At 39.5% G+C, this 19,910-nt stretch overlaps 1 protein-coding gene across 3 annotated transcripts in view; it reads right to left on the bottom strand.

The window, feature by feature from the left end:
- The window catches only part of HPSE2 (heparanase 2 (inactive)), a 680,289-nt gene that overhangs the window by 612,656 nt on the left and 47,723 nt on the right, over window positions 1–19,910 (bottom strand). The window lies entirely within an intron of this gene.

The raw sequence follows: 19,910 nt of genomic DNA, 5'->3' as shown, positions 1-19,910 counted from the left end.
TCATTTGACTTTTCTATCTTTGTCATCATCCATGGGGAAAAAATTATACAATTTTGAATACTTCTGGCTATGAAGGTTATTTCTCCCACCACATGCAGTAGGACCAGGTGGTAGCTCCAGCATGTATATTCTGAATAGTGAGCCTATCTTCAAATTCAACTCCCAGTCAAGCCACTCAGTTCAAGTTATGGCTGCCAATCAAGAGGTTACCTGTTCAGAGTGTTTCATACTACTGTTCATGTACTTCTGGGAAAGCTATATCACATTTCATGCCAACCAAGTACAACATAGAGAAGAATATGGAATCAAGCGGACTTCAGTTCAAATTCTGGCTTGGTGGTCACTTATTAGTTGCATGGAAACAGAAGATAAAACCATCTAAGTAAGCCTCAATTTCTTCATCTGTAGTTAGAGATACATAAAGGACTTCATACTATGTATGCCAAATAATAAGTGTTCAACAAAGTATGTCTATTATTATTTTTCTTAAAAGTGAATTACTTGTGGTATAATTTTGATTTTTTGAAAAAAAAATGAGAATATTGAGTTTAAAGAAAAAACTAGTTGACCTGTTTCACACAGAGATCATTGATTTATTCTGTGTAAATCCAGTAAGTCAAATATGGGACTCACCAAAAGACAAACACACTGTTAAATTTCACATCAAAAAACTTTATAATAATAGATATTATCATATAAGGAAAAGGGCTACTGAAGAATTGAGGACGTTCTTCCAGCCCAAGAAATATTCAAATAGGACTGGGTTCGCAATACTATAGTCATCAAAATGTGTTATGTACATGCAAATATATTTTCATCAGTATTGTTTGAGGCAATACAACAGCATGGTTAAAGACATAGGTTTTCAACTCAAATAGACACAAGTTTAGAACCTAGCTCTACTATATATTATCTAATAGCTGTTAGACTAATCACTAAATCTCTCAATGCAATTCCTAATTTTTAAAAATGAAAATAGAAATAGATTATTTGTAATGAATTGCTACAGTAATAGGGACATAGCAGACACTCAGGAAGTGCTGGCTGTTTTGTGGTTGTTAATAATAACATCATATCTCCCAAAAGCAATTTATAGATTCAATGTGATACCAATCAAGATACCAAAGACATTCTTCTCAGATCTAGAAAAAAATGATACTGAAATTCATATGGAGATGCAGGAGACCTCAAATAGCTAAAGCAATCTTGTACAACAAAAACAAAGCTGGAAGCATCACAATACCAGATTTCAGGACATACTACAGGGCAGTTTTTATCAAAACAGTATGGTACTGGTACAGAAACAGATGGATAGACCAATGGAACAGAATAGAAACACCAGAAATCAATCCAAACATCTACCGCCAACTTATATTTGATCAAGGATCCAAGACCAATACCTGGAGCAAGGACAGTCTATTCAATAAATGGTGCTGGGAAAACTGGATTTCCACGTGCAGAATCATGAAGCAAGACCCCTACCTTTCACCTTACACAAAAATCCACTCAGCATGGATTAAAGACCTAAATCTACGACCTGACACCATCAAATTATTAGAGAACTTTGGAGAAACCCTGCAAGATATTGGCACCAGCAAAGACTTCTTGCAAAAGAACCCAGAGGCACAGGCAGACAAAGCCAAAATTAACTATTGGGATTGCATCAAATTGAGAAGTTTCTGTACTGCAAAAGAAACAGTCAGACGAGGGAAGAGGCAACCGACAGAATGGGAAAAAATATTTGCAAACTATGCTACAGATAAAGGATTAATAACCAGAATCTACAAAGAAATCAAGAAACTCCACAACAACAGAGCAAACAACCCACTTAAAAGATGGGCCAAGGACCTCAATAGACATTTTTCAAAAGAGGAAATCCAAATGGCCAACAGACACATGAAAAAATGTTCAAGTTCACTAGCAATCAGGGAAATGCAAATCAAAACCACAATGAGGTTTCACCTCACCCCGGTTAGAATGGCTCACATTCAGAAATCTACCAACAACAGATGCTGGCGAGGATGTGGGGGAAAAGGGACACAAACCCACTGATGGTGGGAATGTAAACTGGTAAAGCCACTATGGAAGTCAGTCTGGAGATTCCTCAGAAACCTGAAAATAACCCTACCATACAACCCAGCCATCCCACTCCTTGGAATTTACCCTAAGGAAATTAAATTGGCAAATCAAAAAGCTGTCTGCACCTTAATGTTTATTGCAGCTCAATTCACAATAGCTAAGACCTGGAATCAACCCAAATGCCCATCAACAGTAGACTGGATAAGGAAATTATGGGATATGTACTCTATAGAATACCATACAGCAGTCAAAAACATTGAAATCTGGTCATCTGCAACAAAGTGGAGGAATCTGGAAAACATCATGCTGAATGAAATAAGCCAGTCCCAAAGGAACAAATATCATATGTTCTCCCTGATCGGCGACAACTAACTGAGCACCAAAGGGGAAACCTGTTGAAGTGAAATGGACACACATGAGAAACGGTGACTTGATCAGCCCTTGCCATGACTGTTGATGAACAACTTAATACTTTATCCCTTTTAGTATTTTTTTTGTTGTTGTTCTACTTAATACTATTGGTTGAACCCTAATACACAATTATTCTTAGGTGTTTAAATTTAACTGAAAAGTGATCCCTGTTAAATATAAGAGTGGGAATAAGAGAGGGAAAAGATGTACAACTTGGGACATGCTCAAGCTGACTTGCCCCAAACGGTAGAGTTAGAAACATACCAGGGGATTCCAATTCAATCCCATCAAGGTGGCAAGCACCAATGCCATCTCACTAGTCCAAGTGATCAATTTCTGTTCACAATTGATCATAATGTTAGGACTAAGAGTCAAAGGTATCACACAAACAAGACTAGTGTCTGAAAATACTAACCTATTGAATAAAAAAGGGAGAAAACCATCCAAGATGGGAACCGGGATACATAGCAGACTCATAGAATGGTGGATGTCCTAAACAGCACTCTGGCCTCAGAATCAGCCCTTAAGGCATTCGGATCTGGCTGAAGAGCCCATGAGAGTATTTTAGGCATGGCAATCCAAGACACTCTGGCAAAAAAAAAAAAAAAAATTGACCTAAATCAAAGATCTCCACAAGTGAGATCCCAGTGGAAAGAACAAGTCATCTCCTCCTCTGAAGGGAGAAGAGAACTTCCACTTTGACTATGACCTTGTCTAAATACAATCAGAGTTGGGGAATTCAAAAGGCCTTCATAGCCGTGGCAACTCATGACTAGAGCCTAGGGTGGTTACTGACGCCATAAACAAGAGTGTCAATTTGTTAAGTCAACAACAGGAGTCACTGTGCACTTGTAGGATCTCTGTCCTTAATGTGCTGTACATTGTGATTTAATGCTATAACTAGTACTCAAACAGTATTTTTCACTTTGTGTTTCTGTGTGGGTGCAAACTGTTGAAATCTTTACTTAATATGTACTAAATTGATCTTCTGTATATAAAGAGAATTGAAAATGAATCTTGATGTGAATGGAAGGGGAGAGGGAGCAGGAGATGGTAGGGTTGCAGGTGGGAGGGAAGTTATGGGGGGGGGGGAAGCCATTGTAATCCATAAGCTGTACTTTGGAAATTTATATTTACTAAATAAAAGTTTAAAAAAAAATAAAAATAGATGTAAAACCGGCTTAAAAAATCATATTACTATAATAATAGTATCAAAAAGTTATTATAGGATATTATTATTCTTTTAGGTCATTTTTAACTCACGGATTTTAAGACTCTATGAAAATGTGTGCTTTTCTTGTATTCCTTACCAGACAGAATAGAAATAATACAAACTCAAAGCCAGAAGACTTAGATATGAACTTAAACAATTTAAAGTATTTGTGAAACTGGATAGTGAACATTTAAAATCCTTGTACTTTGGGTTTACCTGACTTGCCAAACTGGGAGCTAATACTTCCAATGATCTTGAAACCTCTACTCTCTTGCTATTCCTTCTACTTTCATCACCCTTTCCAATCCCTTCCCTCCTCAGATTCTGGTAACCAATGCCATACTTTTAACTTCAGTGAGATCACCTTTTTCTGGACTCCATATATGAGTGAGATCATGCAAAACCCATTTTTCTGTGTGTATCTTATTTACTTAACATAATGACCTCCAGTTCCACCCATGTTCTTGTAAATGACAAGACTTCTTTCTTTAATGGAGTCCATATGGGATGCTGGTGCCGAAGGAGGCAGCTTTATTCGCTATGCCACAGTGCCAGCCCCTGTAATATCTATTTAAAGTCAAATAATGTTATGCCTCCAGCATTATTCTTTTTGCTCAAGATTGATTTAGCTATTCAGTGTCTTTTGTGATTCCACACAAATTTTAATAGTGTCTTTTCTAGTTCTGTGAAAAATATCACTGGTATTTTGGAAAGGACTCTATTGCATCTGTAAACCACTTTGGGTAGTATGCATATTTTAATACTATTGATGCTCCCAATCCAAGAACATAGGCTGTCTTTCCATTTCTTTTCGTTCTCTTCAATTTGTTTCACCAATAGTTTATAATTTTGTTTTGTTTCACCTCTTTGAGTAAATTTATTTATAGGGTTTTCTTTGTAGCTGTTGAAAATGGTATTGTTTTCCTGATTTTGTTTCCAGATAATTTGCTATTGGTGTATAGTAACAATATAGGCCTTTGCACATTGACTTTGTATCATATATCTGAATTTATTTGTTAGCTCCTATAGCTTTTTGATGGAGTCTCTGGGATTTTCTATATTTTATATCAGGTCACCTATAATCAGTGATAATCTGATTTCCCACTTTCCAATATGAATTCCTTTTATTTATTTCTCTTGCCTAATTGCTCTAGCTTGTACTTTCAATACTATGTTAAATAAAAGTGGTAAAACTGGATATCCTTGCCTTTCCTCAGATCTTAGAAAGAAAGCCTTTGTCTCTTCCACAGTCAGTATGATGTTAACTGATGGTTTGATTTTTATATGGCCTGCTTAATGTTGAGGTATCTTAATTCGATAACTACTTTGTTCAGTTTTTATTATGAAAGGATGTTGGAATTTTATCAAATGCCTTGTCTAAATCTATTGAGATGATTATATGACTTTTGTCCTTCATTCTGTTGATGTCTTGTGTCATGTTTATTGATTTGCATACACTGAATTAGCCTTGCATCCCTGAGATAAAATCCACTTGGTCATGGTGAATAACCTTTTTTTTTCAAAGATTTGTTTTGTTTATGTGAAAGGCAGATTGACAGAGAGATAGGCAGAAACAGAGAAAAAGAGGTCAGCCATCCATTGATTCATTCTCCAAATGGCCCTGATGGTTAGGGTTGGGGCAGGCCAAAGTCAGGAGCCAGAAACTCCACCCAGATCTCCCAAAATGGGTGCTGCTTTCCAAGGCACATTAGCAGGGAGCTAGACTGAAAGCAGAGCAGCCAGAACTCAAACCAGTGTTCCTACATGGGAATCAGTGTCTCGGGCAGCATCTTAACACAACGGCCCATGAATGATCTTTTTAATGTGCTTTTAGACTTAATTTTCTTAATTTTTTTGTTGAGGATTCCAGCATCTATGTTCATCAAGGATATTGGCCTGTAGCTTTATTTTTCTATCGTATCCTTGTCTGATTTTGTACTAAAATAAAGTTGGCCTCATAGAATGAGTTTGAAAAAATTCCCTCTTATATTTTTTGAAATAATTCAAGAAGGATTGGTGTTAGTTCTTTAAGTGTTTGGTAGAATTCAATAGTGAAGTCATCACAGCAGAGAGCTGGACTGGAAGAGGAGCAACCAGGACAGACTCCGGCGCCCAAACCGGGACTAGAACTCAGGGTGCCGGCGCCACAGGCGGAGGATTAGCCTATTGAGCTGCAGCGCCGGCCATAGTTAATCTTACCACAGAGTTTTGGAGCTTTTGACATTTTCTTCTTACTCATTAAGGTCTTATTCTTCCAGTTTGAAGAACTTCTTCCTTTTAATATTTCTTGAAAGGTAGGTCTGCTGGTGATAAATTCTCTCAGCCTTTCTTTGGGAATTACTTTAAGTCTCTCTCATATCTGAACAATAGTTTTCCTGAGTACAGTATTCCTTTTCTTAATGATTTGCTTATTTATTTGAAAGGCAGAATGAGAGAGGGAGGGAGGGAGAGAGAGAGAGAGAGAGAAAGAGAGAGAGAGAGAATCTTCCACCCACTGATTCATTCTCCAAATGTCTGCAACAGAAAGGTGTGAGTCAGGCTGAAGCTAGGAGCCAGGAATTCCATCCTGGTCTCCCACACAAGCAGCAAGGGCTCAAGTACTTTGGCAATCTTCTGCTGCCTCTCAAGCAGCATTGGCAGAAAGCTGGATTGGAAGCAAGGTAGTTGGGATTCAACTAGCACTCCAATATGGGATGCCAGCATCTGCACCATAACATTAGTCCCTAAGTCTAGTATTCTAGGCTGGCAATTTTTTTTCTTAACTGCTAGGCTAAACACTCACTTTATTCTATTAAACTTCTGTGCAACATTTGTTCAATTTATTCGTGAGTATTTTCAGGTTTTATTGCTTTTATAAATGATATATTTTTAGTAATATTTCCTAAATTTCATCCTTACTTTATAAAATATCACTAGTTTTGGTATATAGAGCTTGAGTCCAGAAATCTTGGTGAACTCTCCTGTTGCTTATTACTATTTGCCTCTAAATGTTCATAGATTCACTATGGAACTAAGCATATCATCGGTTAATAATAATAATTCTTTCTTTATTCTCAATTCATATGTATTTTATTTTGCTTTTCTTATTTCTTGGAAGACATAAGACTCTTGTGTTTGCACCTATTATATAATTAGAGTTACAGACTGCCTTTATTCTAGGTTATCTTTTTAATGATGGCTGTATAATGAACAGCTTTGGAAGACAGAGATGTCTCCCTCTAGAGCAAAGGAAGGCATGTTAACTGTACCATACAATAAAGATAGTATTTCTTTGAAAGGGCAGGTATATTTACTTCCCATTAAAAATGACTTAGGTTTCCTGGTCTTTCTCTCCATCTCCTGATCTCTCTGTCTCTTGATTTCTCTCTCGCTCTCTCTCTCACACTCTCCCTCTCTCTTTTCCCTTCTTCGCCCCTTACCTACAAGTCTGCTGGGTTTCCCCCAATAAATTCTTCTCCTTACTCCAGTGTTTGGTGTGTTTTGTGGTGGCCCTACACTGGTGCTATGACTCAGATCCAGGCTCTCCCAGTGACTCTGGTCTCCCAGGGATCTCTGAGCTGCCTCGGGGGTCCTGGATTTCTGCCAGTCACAAAACACACCCCTGGAACTCCTTCCATGCCACCAAATGTTCCATGATCTCCATCCATACACCAGCCTTCCAAATTCTGAGGTAAGACGCGGAATGGGAAATTCCCACAGCGACTTCTACGGGTTGTGGTTCTACTCTCATCTCAAAGTCCTGGTACTGGTCTCCAATTACAACTCTCAAAGGCCTTTGGTCTCTATGGACTCTATGTCTGGGCAACAGTGAGTGTGTTGACAACTCAACCTCCTGTTTCCCTTCTATGGGCTAAGCCCTGGGCTCCAGTGGGTGCATGGGCGATGAACCCACCCTCTGTTCCCATTATCCGCTCATCAGCTGGACAGCCAGGATTTCGCGGATGCCCGATATCTGCCAATCTGACTCTACCGATCACCAAGAGAGCTTCCTTCTTCCTACATTCCTATTAAGTAATACGGCCCCTCTCAAATTGGCTCCAGACCTCAAACACTGACCCTGATAGCTTTATCACTTCTGTGAGCGATCCGGAAAATGGAAGGAGATCCTATATGCTCAGGCTTTTCCTATCTTTGATTTAAACTTTCTATGTGTACTTCCTGCTCTACGCCCCAGGTCCTGTTGGCCTCAAACTTTTCCATTAGAGGTCAAGGGCCTGAACTGAAACCTCTGCCTTCTACATCTGCAGCTCTGACTCTTCACTGTCTCGGCATAATGTACCTCCTGCTCCCACCCAGGAATTCCGACTTTATCTTAGATCCAAGCCTGGTCCAAAATCTATTCTCCCTTCTTATCAATGATCCTCCCTCATGTTTGGGAATGGCTTTCACTCTCCAGCCCTTGTCCTCCAACTGGTCTTTGCCCCTACCTCTCCTGTTCCAGTTTTACCACAAGAATAGCAAAGGAGTAGTAAGCCCATCCTTTTGAGCTCCTGGCTTATTTAAACAAACTGGGTATCCCACCCTTCTGATGGCTCTTTTGTTTATCCTGAGCAAGCCAGACAGGAAAATCAGGTCTTTTGACCTCCACCCCAATGGACTTCTTGTCTTAGGTGCATCAGCCTCTGGCTCACCATCACTTTTGGGAACTGTCTGGCAGCTGCCTGAACTTTTGTTTCAGAGGCAGTCCCATGTGGCTGACTGTTGACTATGATATCATGGGCCTAAGGTGTTCTTAGGGAAAAAAGCAACTGTAACTAGACACTGAGTTTGAAGAAATTTCTCTCTTTGAATCTAGGTAGATCACTACCTTTAAAAATATTGCTTTGTAACTTGTCAAACTTACTTTGCAATTTATTTTAAGGGGTTTCCAGGTAATCAGTACTCAATGAAACAGCAATAGAAAATTAGTACTTGTTTTAGATGAATGCAATTTTAATTTTAATTGTATTCAGATAGAGATATAATATAATATAATATCAGCATCTTAAGTCATTTAGGTGTAACTGCTAATTTAAATTGGGTAAAGGCAAATGAGATAAATGCATCTAAATGTAAACTTTGGTACTCTCAGCATGTCATATTCTGTAGAAAAACTATTTGGGTTTGTTTAGCAAACATGTTTTCATAAACTGTTCAATAAAAATAGTTCAACACTGCTTAAAGTAACTGAGGCTGAAATTTGATTTGTTACCTTATTTAAAAATGTTATCTTAATTTGGAGATTTTTAACAGGTTATTTCAAAATGTAAATCAAGGAAATTGGCAGACGGAAAATATCAAGTATAGAACTGTGCACTTGGTAAGAAAGGTTAAGAAGAAAACAGTGTTCTTGGTAAGGAAGGTTAAGAAGGAAAGAGTTTTTTTGAATAAAGGACATGATTTGTAAGAATTACTTTATCCTGATGGCTAGTTTACTCTAGACTGGAATAGAAATGATGGAATGTTTCAAGTAAGTTGAAGAGGGTGTGTGGAAGTCACAGAAGGTTATAAAAGAAAGAAATTTTGGATACAAAAGCTATTAATCTATTTCTCTGACACAGAATTAGAATCTGATCCTCTGTTAAAGCAATGAGTTAAATTAATGCATTATGATCTCTTGATGTCTCTGTTAAATTCTAATTGTTTAAAAACAGCTGAGTTTTTTATTAAGAGCTATGGGTTATTTAAATATGTGCTTATTTTCAAACATTTGAATAATTACCTTGTAACAATGATCAAATCTGGTCTATATTATGTCATGATGTTAAGGGATCTTATTTCAACCAGATATTCAGATATTTTAAGCCTTCTTGGCATCCTTGACAGGCATTCAAAAAAAAAAGGTCAAAGTTTCAAATTATTTGAACTTTGATAGATCCATTTGGGCCCTTGGAAATATCAAAGGATATATGTCTCTCATCTTGTAGAGATACCAACTAATCAGGCTATTTGGGTTATATTAGAAGTACTGTCAAGATGTGAAGTGGTACTAAATTTTACGTTTTTATAATATAAAATGCTACTGATACAAATGTCTGAAAGTTAAAAAGTCTATTGATCTTGTGTAACTAGACATGTTGGTTATCTTACAGAGAGAGCACCACAGGCCTAAAAGGGTTAAATGCTTTGTAAAATCCTACAGGTGCTTTCAAAAATACTTTGTAAAGTAAGCAAGTGCCTCTTGATGGTTAATGAATTTATAACCCACAGTTTTATATATCAAATTTGCTGCTCATAAAACTAAGACAATGTTGTTTCTGTGTTTAGCTGTCTTTCTATAGTTTCCATGGACTTTTTCCAGCCATTTCTATTGTATTCAGTACTTTGGGGTGACTCTGTAAACAGATGAAGCCAATAATGCACTACATGTACCAACTGAGAGAAAGTATGGTTAACTGAGGTTACTAATAGCAGAAAGTGATTCAAATCATTAGCAATTTACAAAAAGAAGTTAAAGATTTTTTAAAAAGCTATTACTAGGCCGCCGCCATGGCTCACTAGGCTAATCCGGTGCCAGCAGCCCAGGTTCTAGTCCCGGTTGGGGCACTGGGTACTAGTCCTGGTTGCTCCTCTTGCAGTACAGCTCTTTGCTGTGGCCCGGGAGGGCAGTGGAGGATGGCCCAAGTGCTTAGGTCCCTCACCCGCATGGGAGACCAGGAGGAAGTACCCAGCTCCTGGCTTCAGATCGGCGCAGTGCCGGCCGTAGCGGCCATTAGAGGAGTGAACCGACGGAAGGAAAACCTTTCTCTCTGTCTCTCTAAACTGTCTATAACTTTGTCAGAAAAAAAAAAAAAAGCTATTACTAAAACTGCTTTATTGTTCTACCTTATATGTTATGTTATATGTCTACATGGAAAAATTTATTAAGAGCTTTATTTTAATTGGCTTATAGATAAAAGATTGCTCATAAATTTAAACTGCTAAAATTAATCAAAGATACATTTTGATTCATGTGACCTGAATATTCTGTATCAGATGTTTTAAATCTGTTGGTAGACAGAAACTAAAAACATTTTATATGCTTGTGCTTGAATTTTCTGATTAAACAAAAGCTACACCATGTTAGATATTTAAGAGATGTTTCCAAATACATGTATTCTTAAAATTTATAGAAGGCATTGGACCTCCTGTTAAACGTTTTCCTAAGATATTAAATGGCTGAAATTGCTTGCTAAGTTTTCATTTGTTATTGCTATTGTCAGTAAGAGATCTGGGACTTGCTCCCTCATTTCTCTATTCTAAGCCTGACTTTTCTCTCATTTATCTATTCTCTTCAAGGTGGGAAACTGACGATACTGAAGGACTATCTAGGATGCACAATTTAATCTTCAGACCTTATAAAAGGGATGGCTAATATTTTTCTGTAATAGCATAGCCAAAATGAGAGCTTAAATTATAATTCCACAGCTAGATTTACTTTGCCATTGGCACAGTAAACAGGCAAAACCTCCCTTTCAAAGGGAGAGAAAGTTTTAAAGTGAGGACACAGCTTTCCTCATGGGCATTGACTACCTCAAAATAAACCAATATCAGAACATGCCTGTGATAACAGACTTCTAGTTTAGGCCACAAAGATTAGAGATGGGACTTGAGCACGCCCTTGATTTGCATCCTCTGGTCTGCTTTAACAAAAACCAGTAGGAAAAGAAAGCTAGGCATCAGAAGCAATGTAAAGATAGGAGGCAGGCCAATTAAAGGCTGCTCTGTACAGTGATCTGCCCTCAAGGAGACCCAACAGGCCAGTCCACTGCAGTGGTTTTCAATGTGGAAAGCCAGGGCTTCAGCAGAAGTCAGCTTATGAAGCTCCCTGGCAGCTCTGCCAGCCAAGAGTTGGATCACAGGAAATGGAACTGCCCTAGAGTCGAAGGACGCCCAGGTCAGAGCCACAGATCTTGCCGGCTCCAAGCTGAAAAGTCCTTCACTTGGCCCAGCTTCCAAAGTGACCACCGCTGCGGAGGGGATGGCCAAGTAGGGTCAGTAACATTGCAAGCAGAACTGTAAATTTCCTGTTAGAAATGCTGCCTGCATTCACGTGGTCAGCTTTCCTTCCAGGCCAGCTAGGTAATGGAAGTCAATAGGATGCCTTCCCCAAGAGGTTCACACCTCCCTTAGCATGTACCCCATGTGAAGAGATAGGTAAGTCTGGGCCTCATAACATAAAAGGCCTTAAAGCCCACCAGATTATTATCAGGTCCCTTCAGTCAGTTTTTTATTTGCCTCTCAATAGGAGAACTTATTTGTGGCTTAGACAGCAGCTTTCTTAGCTCCTCCAATAATGACTCTGTCCTTTATTCTAGACCCTGTCCAGCCCACTTGCGGCCTCATTCTTTTATAATCATAGCCTCTACTCTAACATCAATGGCTCTACTCCTGACCTATATGTTTTGATGGTCCTCTCCCCCACTTAACGTGTAATTGTTCAAAATTTCTCTACAAACAAACGCCTCTACCTGCAAACGATAAGTGGACTTTCTCCTGGTCTTGGTTGGGATCAGCTTTAAAACATATCCATCAGTCTTCACAAGGGTCCAGAGACCCTCCTCATTTCCTCTCCTCTATGAAATCTTCTCATTACTTGGTTAATGCCACCTCTTAGGATCATTGGTTGCTATTCTCACCCTTTTATACTACAGTGTCTGTTTAAGTATTTATAAGAGGTGATAATGGAACAAACCAAGGCCTTCAGCAACCAGGTGGTCAATCAAATGCTGCTACAGGGATATACTCAGCTCCCCACCCAGGAGACAGCGGCTTGAGACATCACCCCATGCCAGCAAAGAGTACCTCATTGCCCCATGTCAGCAGGAAGTAGCTCTAAAGACACATCATCTTCCCTCTACCCCTCCTGGACTTTTTGGGTTAATATAATCCCATGCAACTCTAGCTTTATAAAAAAAAAAGGGGGGGGGGAATGTTAGTAAAATGGTGCAGTCTTATTTATGGTGCAATCTGCACCCTGACACCATCCTAAGCTCTAGCCCCCGTCGCCACTGCTGGAAGCCAGATGGCCACATGGTCCAACCACCAGTGTCAAGCTCCAGCCCCACCCTAATGGGATTCAATGCTCCTACTTCCCTGCCCACCCCCTGGCAAAGTTTTAAAAGGACCTGTTCCTGAACACGTGGTTCTCTTTCTCTCCATCTCCTGATTTCTCTGTCTCTGTCTCTTTATGTCACTCTCTCTCACACTCTCCATCTCTCTCTTTTTCCTTCTTTGCCCCTTCCCTCCAGTCTGTCGAGTTTCCCCCAATAAAAAAAAAAAAAAAAGAATGACTTAGGTTTCTTAAGCTAAAGGTTCCCCTCAAATACAACTCATTGCAGCAAGCATCATAGTTTTGGTGTCTGTCCTCTCCAAAACAGGGTAAAATGTAATTGCCATTGTAATGGTACTGGGAGGTGGGGCTTTAAAAAGATTCTTAGACAATGATAGTACTCATGAATGAACTAATGCTGTAATCATAGGAGTGTGTGTTTTCCCTCTCTTGCTCATTCACACCCTTTCTTTCCCCTTCCTCCATGTTTTGATATAGCAAAAGTCCTACCGCATGCCAGCACCTTGATATTGGACTTTCTAGCCTCTAGAACTGTGAGCCAATTAACTTCTGTCAATTACAAATTACCTAGTCTGTAATATTCTGTTATAGCAGCACAAAATGAACTAAGAAAATAACCTGGTCCTTTTCTTGTTGCCCTATGGGAACTAGGATTCAGGTAACCAGTGAAAAACAACTGGCTATATCCCCACTGCTGTTACTGCTGTGAAAACAAAGTTCATTTTCTCAGGACTCTCCTAACTGCCAGCATTCATTAAACTTTGCCAGGCTATCTTTGTTACCTTGCAAATAAGACAAAATCTCAGACTTCCCAGTTCTTTGCATTATCTCACTGGTTAGAACCTCAGTATAAAGGTAATCTGCAGGCATCATTCACTTCTTACCTATTTTGAAGGGAATGCTTATAATATTTGACCATTAAGTATACCAAGTAATTTAAGTTTCTAGATGCATACCTTTTTTCAGATTAAGAAGCATGATTAAAAATTTTTCCCGGGGCCAGCACCGTAGCACAGTAGGTTAATCCCCCTCCTGCGGCGCCAGCATCCCATATGGGCGCTGGTTCTAGTCCCAGCTGCTCCTCTTACAATCCAGCTTTTTTTTTTTTTTTTTTTTTTTTTTTTTTTTTTTTTTTTTACAGGCAGAGTGGACAGTGAGAGAGAGAGACAGAGAGAAAGGTCTTCCTTTTGCCGTTGGTTCACCCTCCAATGGCCGCCACGGTAGGCGCGCTGCGGCCGGCACACCGCGCTGATCCGATGGCAGGAGCCAGGTGCTTATCCTAGTCTCCCATGGGGCGCAGGGCCCAAGCACTTGGGCCATCCTCCACTGCACTCCCTGGCCACAGCAGAGAGCTGGCCTGGAAGAGGGGCAACCGGGACAGAATCCGGTGCCCCGACCGGGACTAGAACCTGGTGTGCCGGTGCCGCAAGGCAGAGGATTAGCCTAGTGAGCCGCGGCGCCAGCCAATCCAGCTTTCTGCTATGGCCTGGGAAAGCAGTAAGTGCTTGGGCCCCTGCACCTGGAAGTGGGACCAGGAGGAGGCTCCTGGCTTCTGGCTTCGGATCGGCGCAACTCTGGCCATTGCAGCCATTTGGAGAGTGAACCAGCAGAAGGAAGACCTTTCCCTCTGTCTCTTCCTCTCACTGTCTGTAACTCTGCCTCTCAAATAAATAAATAAAATCTTTCATTATTTTTTTTTTTTTGGCCAGGCAGAGTCAGACAGTGAGAGAGAGAGAGAGACAGAGAGAGACAGAGAGAAAGGTCTTCCTTCCGTTGGTTCACTCCCCTAATGGCCACTACGACCGGCACTGCGCCGATCTGAAGCCAGGAGCCGGGTACTTCCTCCTGGTCTCCCATGCGGGTGCAGGGCCCAAGCACTTGGGCCATCCTCCACTGCCCTCCCAGGCCACAGCAGAGAGCTGTACTGCAAGAGGAGCAACCAGGACTAGTACCCAGTGCCCCAACCGGGACTAGAACCCCAGGGTGCCGGCGCCACAGGCAGAGGATTAGCCAAGTGAGCCACTGCGCCGGCCAATAAAATCTTCAAAAAAAAAAAAATTTCCCAATCCATTTTAATTTGGGAAACTGTTGCCTTAGTGGCCTAAAGGAATTGATGTAATTTTCAAAAGTGGTTCTCATTAGAAAATCAAAAAGGAAAAGGAACCCTTAGGAGGGAGAAACTGGAAAAGCAAGCAAGACAGTTGTTTATTACATCCTTTCTTATAGGATATTTGGCATTATTAGACCTCACCAATCTGATTCCAGTAGCATCCCAGTCTGAAGGGTTAAAAACACTCTAATTTTTTCAAATGTTCTTTAGAGCAAAGGTTGGCAGATTTTCTACAAAGAGTGAGATAATACATATTTTAGACTGCTTGGGTCATATAGGCTCATCAGAACTACTGCAATTCTACGATTTTGTAAATCACTTCTCAGCCTTTTAGCTAAGATCAAGTGTAAAGCAAAAGCAGCCACAGATGAAACATAAATAAATGGGTACAGCTGTGTTCCAACAGTACTTCATAAAAACAGGTGATGGCTATACTTTGCTGGCTCCTCCTTTAGAGGAACTGGTGGAGAGCAGAATGTACTTTAATTTCACAGACAAATAAACTGGGACCAGAAATGATTTGCCTGAGGTTTCACAGCCATTTTGTACTGAGCAAAGATTAGAATCCAGGCCTCTGACTGCCAGTGCTCTTCTCATTGCATCACAGAACAAATGACACCCTGGCAGAATCTGCCTCTGTAAGTATTTTTATCCACTAGTCTACTAAATGTATGCAAATATATATGGACATTTGGCAGATGTCCATGAATATTCAAGTCTCTGCTCCAGCTCCTTCCTCTGTGGTCTGCATTATTTCTCTAACTTTGCATCATTCCCAGATGAAGACACTATAGTTTCATCTCAAGAATGTTCATGAAAACATGCAATACAAGTGTGCTGGAGGCTGAATCCACTAGCAGTGCCTTCCCACAATAAATCAGCATAAATCATTCATCCGCTAAATATTTCTTAGGCCCTCCTCACAAGTATTGACCACAGCCCTGATTTTTCATCTGTACACCAGGACTCACACCCAATCAACTTGAAGTCTATTTTCAAGGCAAAGCCCCTAAAAAACTGAATCAATTATCAATCTATATGAAATATCAGAATGTATCACATCTACTTCATTTCTTTCATCTGAAATTGCTGAGACTCCACCAACAAAGGTATGTTGTTTGGTCTGATTTATGCCTTACCAAAATGTTAAATAAAAGGAAGGAATAATAACAAATAAGTGTCAGCAGCAATACACATAGCTCAAAGCAAAACATGAGTTCTTAAGAGAACAGTTACATTACCAGCCTAGGTCAAAACGAAGACATCTGTTGGTTCACTCAATGTATCTGGGGCCATTTTAAACAACACTCAGTGGAATTCACACACTGGGTATAATATTAGACTATATTAACTAAAGTTCTTCCTACTCTAAGTTTCAGTTATTTTGAATTTAGTAAACCTCAAAGAGCACAGATATGAAGACAGACAAAATTTAGATATGGAAGGAGACAGAGGTATAATAAGGTCAATGTAGTTCTGCAGTTTCCTCTCTTACCCTTCACCTTCATAAAGAAACTAACCATACAGTATCCCAATATCAAAAGGACCCTAAAGAGACAACCTTTCAGGGGCTGACACTGTGGTGTAGTAGGTTAAGCCTCCTCCTGCAGTGCTGGCATCCCATATGGGCACTGGTTTGTGTCCTGGCTGCTCTACTTTTGATCCAGCTCCCTGCTGATAGCCTGAGAAAGCAGTGGAAGATGGCCCAAGTGCTTGAGATCTTGCACCTACGTAGGCAACCCCGAAGAAGCTCCTAGCTCCTGGCTTCAGATTGGCTCAGCTCCTGCCACTGTGGCCATATGGGGAGTGAACCAGCAGATGGAAGACTTCTCTCTGTCTCTACCTCTCTCTGTCTATGACTGCCTCTCAAATAAATAAATCTTTTTTAAAAGGGGGAGGAGGAGACAACCTTCTAAGAAATAGTTCAGGATGGACTGTCCCAAAGCAGCAGTCATAATGCCAATTAGAGTCAACAGCCTGACTTGTGTGGCCATTGATTAGCAATAATTTTAGTTGACAATTTCTATTAAATTCCAGTATGTAAGATCCTTTGGAAGTGGGGAAGTATTTTGTGTGGCAGTTAAGATGCCACTTGGGATGCCTGCATCCCATATTGGAGTGCCCTGGTTCAAGTTTGGCTCCACTCCCCATTCCAGTATCCTGCTAATGCCCATTCTCTAAGGCAGCAGGGGATGACTCAAGTGACTGGGTCCCTGCCACCATGCAGGAGACCTGGATTGGGTTTCTGGTTCCCACCTCAACCCCAGCAGGGGCTGTTGCAGACAACTGAGGAACAAACTAGCAAAGTGGAAGATCCCTCTGTTTCACTCTCTCTTTTTCTCTCTCTCTCTCTCTCTCTCATAAATCAAATACATTTATAAAGAAAAAGGGTTTTTTATGATAAGAAAAGATAGGAACCAACAATCACCCTTAACATATCCTTTGTAATGAAGAAAAGAAACATTTAGGCACTGGATTATGGAATAAATAGCCCTTGCCTTCATTTTGTGCTAAAAAAAGAAAATACCTTAGCCTCTTTGAGATTTTACTTTCTGCCCATGGCATGAGGAGATTGGCTAGGAGTAAAATGTTTACATTCCTGGCTTATAATCATTTAGGTATAAATTCTTCAAAGGGCAATGTGTAATACAGAGCTGCTAAATGCCAAAGTCAACCAGCAAACAAAAGAAAATTCTACAAAGTTTAAATAAAGGTTTAGACATCTGAACTTTTGGTAAGAATTTGTCAAACATCATCAGTTCCTTGCCTAAGTTGGAGGCAAACCAATTTCCTCATGTGGATGGCTTTGGAGCCTCCTAGTGGCAGCCTCAAGGGACCTAGTCCTGGAAAGGACTAAGTTTTCAAGAAAGAGTATTAGTTATGTATGCTAATGATAGTCAAACAAACACTACAGCTGCTAAAATATGCTCAAGACACTATACTAGACAGTAAATAAGAAGTTGAATAAATGTTGGTCCTTACCCTCATGGATTTCACATTTTACTGTGGAAATATTCAAGAAAAAAAGTATCTCAGAAACAATGTAATAAGCACCTATACACTATGAAAATCAAGAAATGGGATAAGATCAAGGAACGTGTAATAAAGGGAATGATATTTTCACCAAGCCTTAAAGGGTAAATAGAAATTTATATGATATAGAAGTCAAGTATATTATATATTTTCATGGCTTTGCTATTTCTGCTTCCTATTTAAATATTCCCTTTTCCACTTGGTATCATGCTTGAAATTCTAAGACTATAGTATGAAAGAGTGGTGAGAAAGTTAGAACCACAGTCTGGGAACAAACTTACCTTCTGAGCTTTATCCTGGTTCTGAATTTATGTCAGAGGCAATGAATCAAAGAAGCAACCTACTAAACGCTATTCACTAGAATAACTCTAATAACAAGATGAGGAACATAACAGATCGGGTGGGGGGGGGGAGAAGATCTATTAATCTGTAATAATAATCCAGGAAAGAGGTAAGAGGGGCCAGCAGCAAAGCAGTGGCAGGAAAGAGGATGCCAGATTAGGCTCAGGAAAGAGTTAAAAATAGTTCCAAGTTTTCCTTAAGACACAAAGTAAACTGTGAAGCTTTTAACCAATGTAGAAAAAACAGAAAAAGTTGAGAACGTAAGTAATAGTGAGGCCCTTTAGTTCTACAAATTAGGTCTGGGATTTGTTAAATAAATACTATAAAGAGTCTGCCAAACTTGTAACTCTGAAAAAACTGTGCAACCGCCTCAAAATAAATGAGTTACAACCATTATTAAAATTATAATTGTTGTCATTTCTTACTGATAAAAGAAAAGGAACAATTACTTCCATTTTTGCAAATGATAAATGAAATTGATCCAGTCCCAGAAAACTCCACCCTCATTAGTCAATGAAATTTTTCTAACCAAGGTGCACATTTTGTTCCCCTTATTTTTGTCCTCATTGGCTTTTCCAAAAATACTCATCTTTCAAGGAACACCATGAGCTCTATGGTTGTCACACAGCCTTATCTTATTTCTTCAGATTTTATTAGCACCAATATTTCTAAGCTCTCATGGCATTCAGTACGAATAGTATTATACTATGTCATCCTTGATAACTTGCTTGTATTCTAAGGGAAGTTTTTGGTATCTCTCCAACAGTATTTAAATTCCTTAGAGGCCTACTGTAGAGGTAAACATACAGGAGATGTATGGCCAATGATGGCAATATTGTGAGAGCAAGCCTCTGGATTACAGTGATAACTATCAGGCTGTGACCTATAAAGATATCAGCCATTTCCAATCCTAGGTTGTAACATGTCTAAGTCAAATTACAGAAAGTTAATGTTTATAATCAGTAACTGGGTGATCTGCCATTTTTGAGTAATACTAGCTGATACTAGGTGAATTCTGTCACACAGATTCATATACTGAGGCACTAATTCCTAGTACATCAGAACAACACTGTGGTTGGAGACAGGGTGTTTACAGAGTCAGCTGAGTTAAAATGAGATCATTAAGGTGAGCCCTAATTCAATCTGACTGATTTCCATAATAGACAAAGGTAAATAATATATATATTATTATAATATATAATATATATAATAATATATATATTATTATATATAATAATAGATAAAGGTAAATAAAAAGAACCACAGTTAAAGGATGCTGCTTGGGATGCCTGCACAGCATATCACAATGCCAGATTTAAGTCCCAGTTACATTCCCTAATATAGTTTCCAGTTAATTGCATCCTGGAAGACAACAGGTAATGTCTCAAGTACTTCAGTCCCTGCCACCCATGTTGAAACCTGGATTGAGTTCCTGGCTCCGGACTTCAACCTCTCTTTGTCTTGTTTATTGTAGTCATTTAGGAAGTAAACTAGTGAATGGGAGTTCTCTCCCTCTCTTTTTCTCTCCCCCTTTCATATAAATCAATTTTTTTAAAAAGCCTTGGAATAAAATCAAACTGACCCCAAGGAATTCTAACTTCATTCCAGAAAGGGGAAAAAATATTTGAAGGAATAAAAAACTCAAGCATCAAGCAATATAAAACTCAATGTTTAACATCCAATTAAAAATT

Source organism: Lepus europaeus, chromosome 17 (assembly GCF_033115175.1).
Source record: "Lepus europaeus isolate LE1 chromosome 17, mLepTim1.pri, whole genome shotgun sequence".
In the NCBI taxonomy this organism is placed as follows: Eukaryota; Metazoa; Chordata; class Mammalia; order Lagomorpha; family Leporidae; genus Lepus; species Lepus europaeus.
Note: the sequence above shows the minus strand (reverse complement) of the source record. Positions and strands in the feature narration are given on the sequence as shown.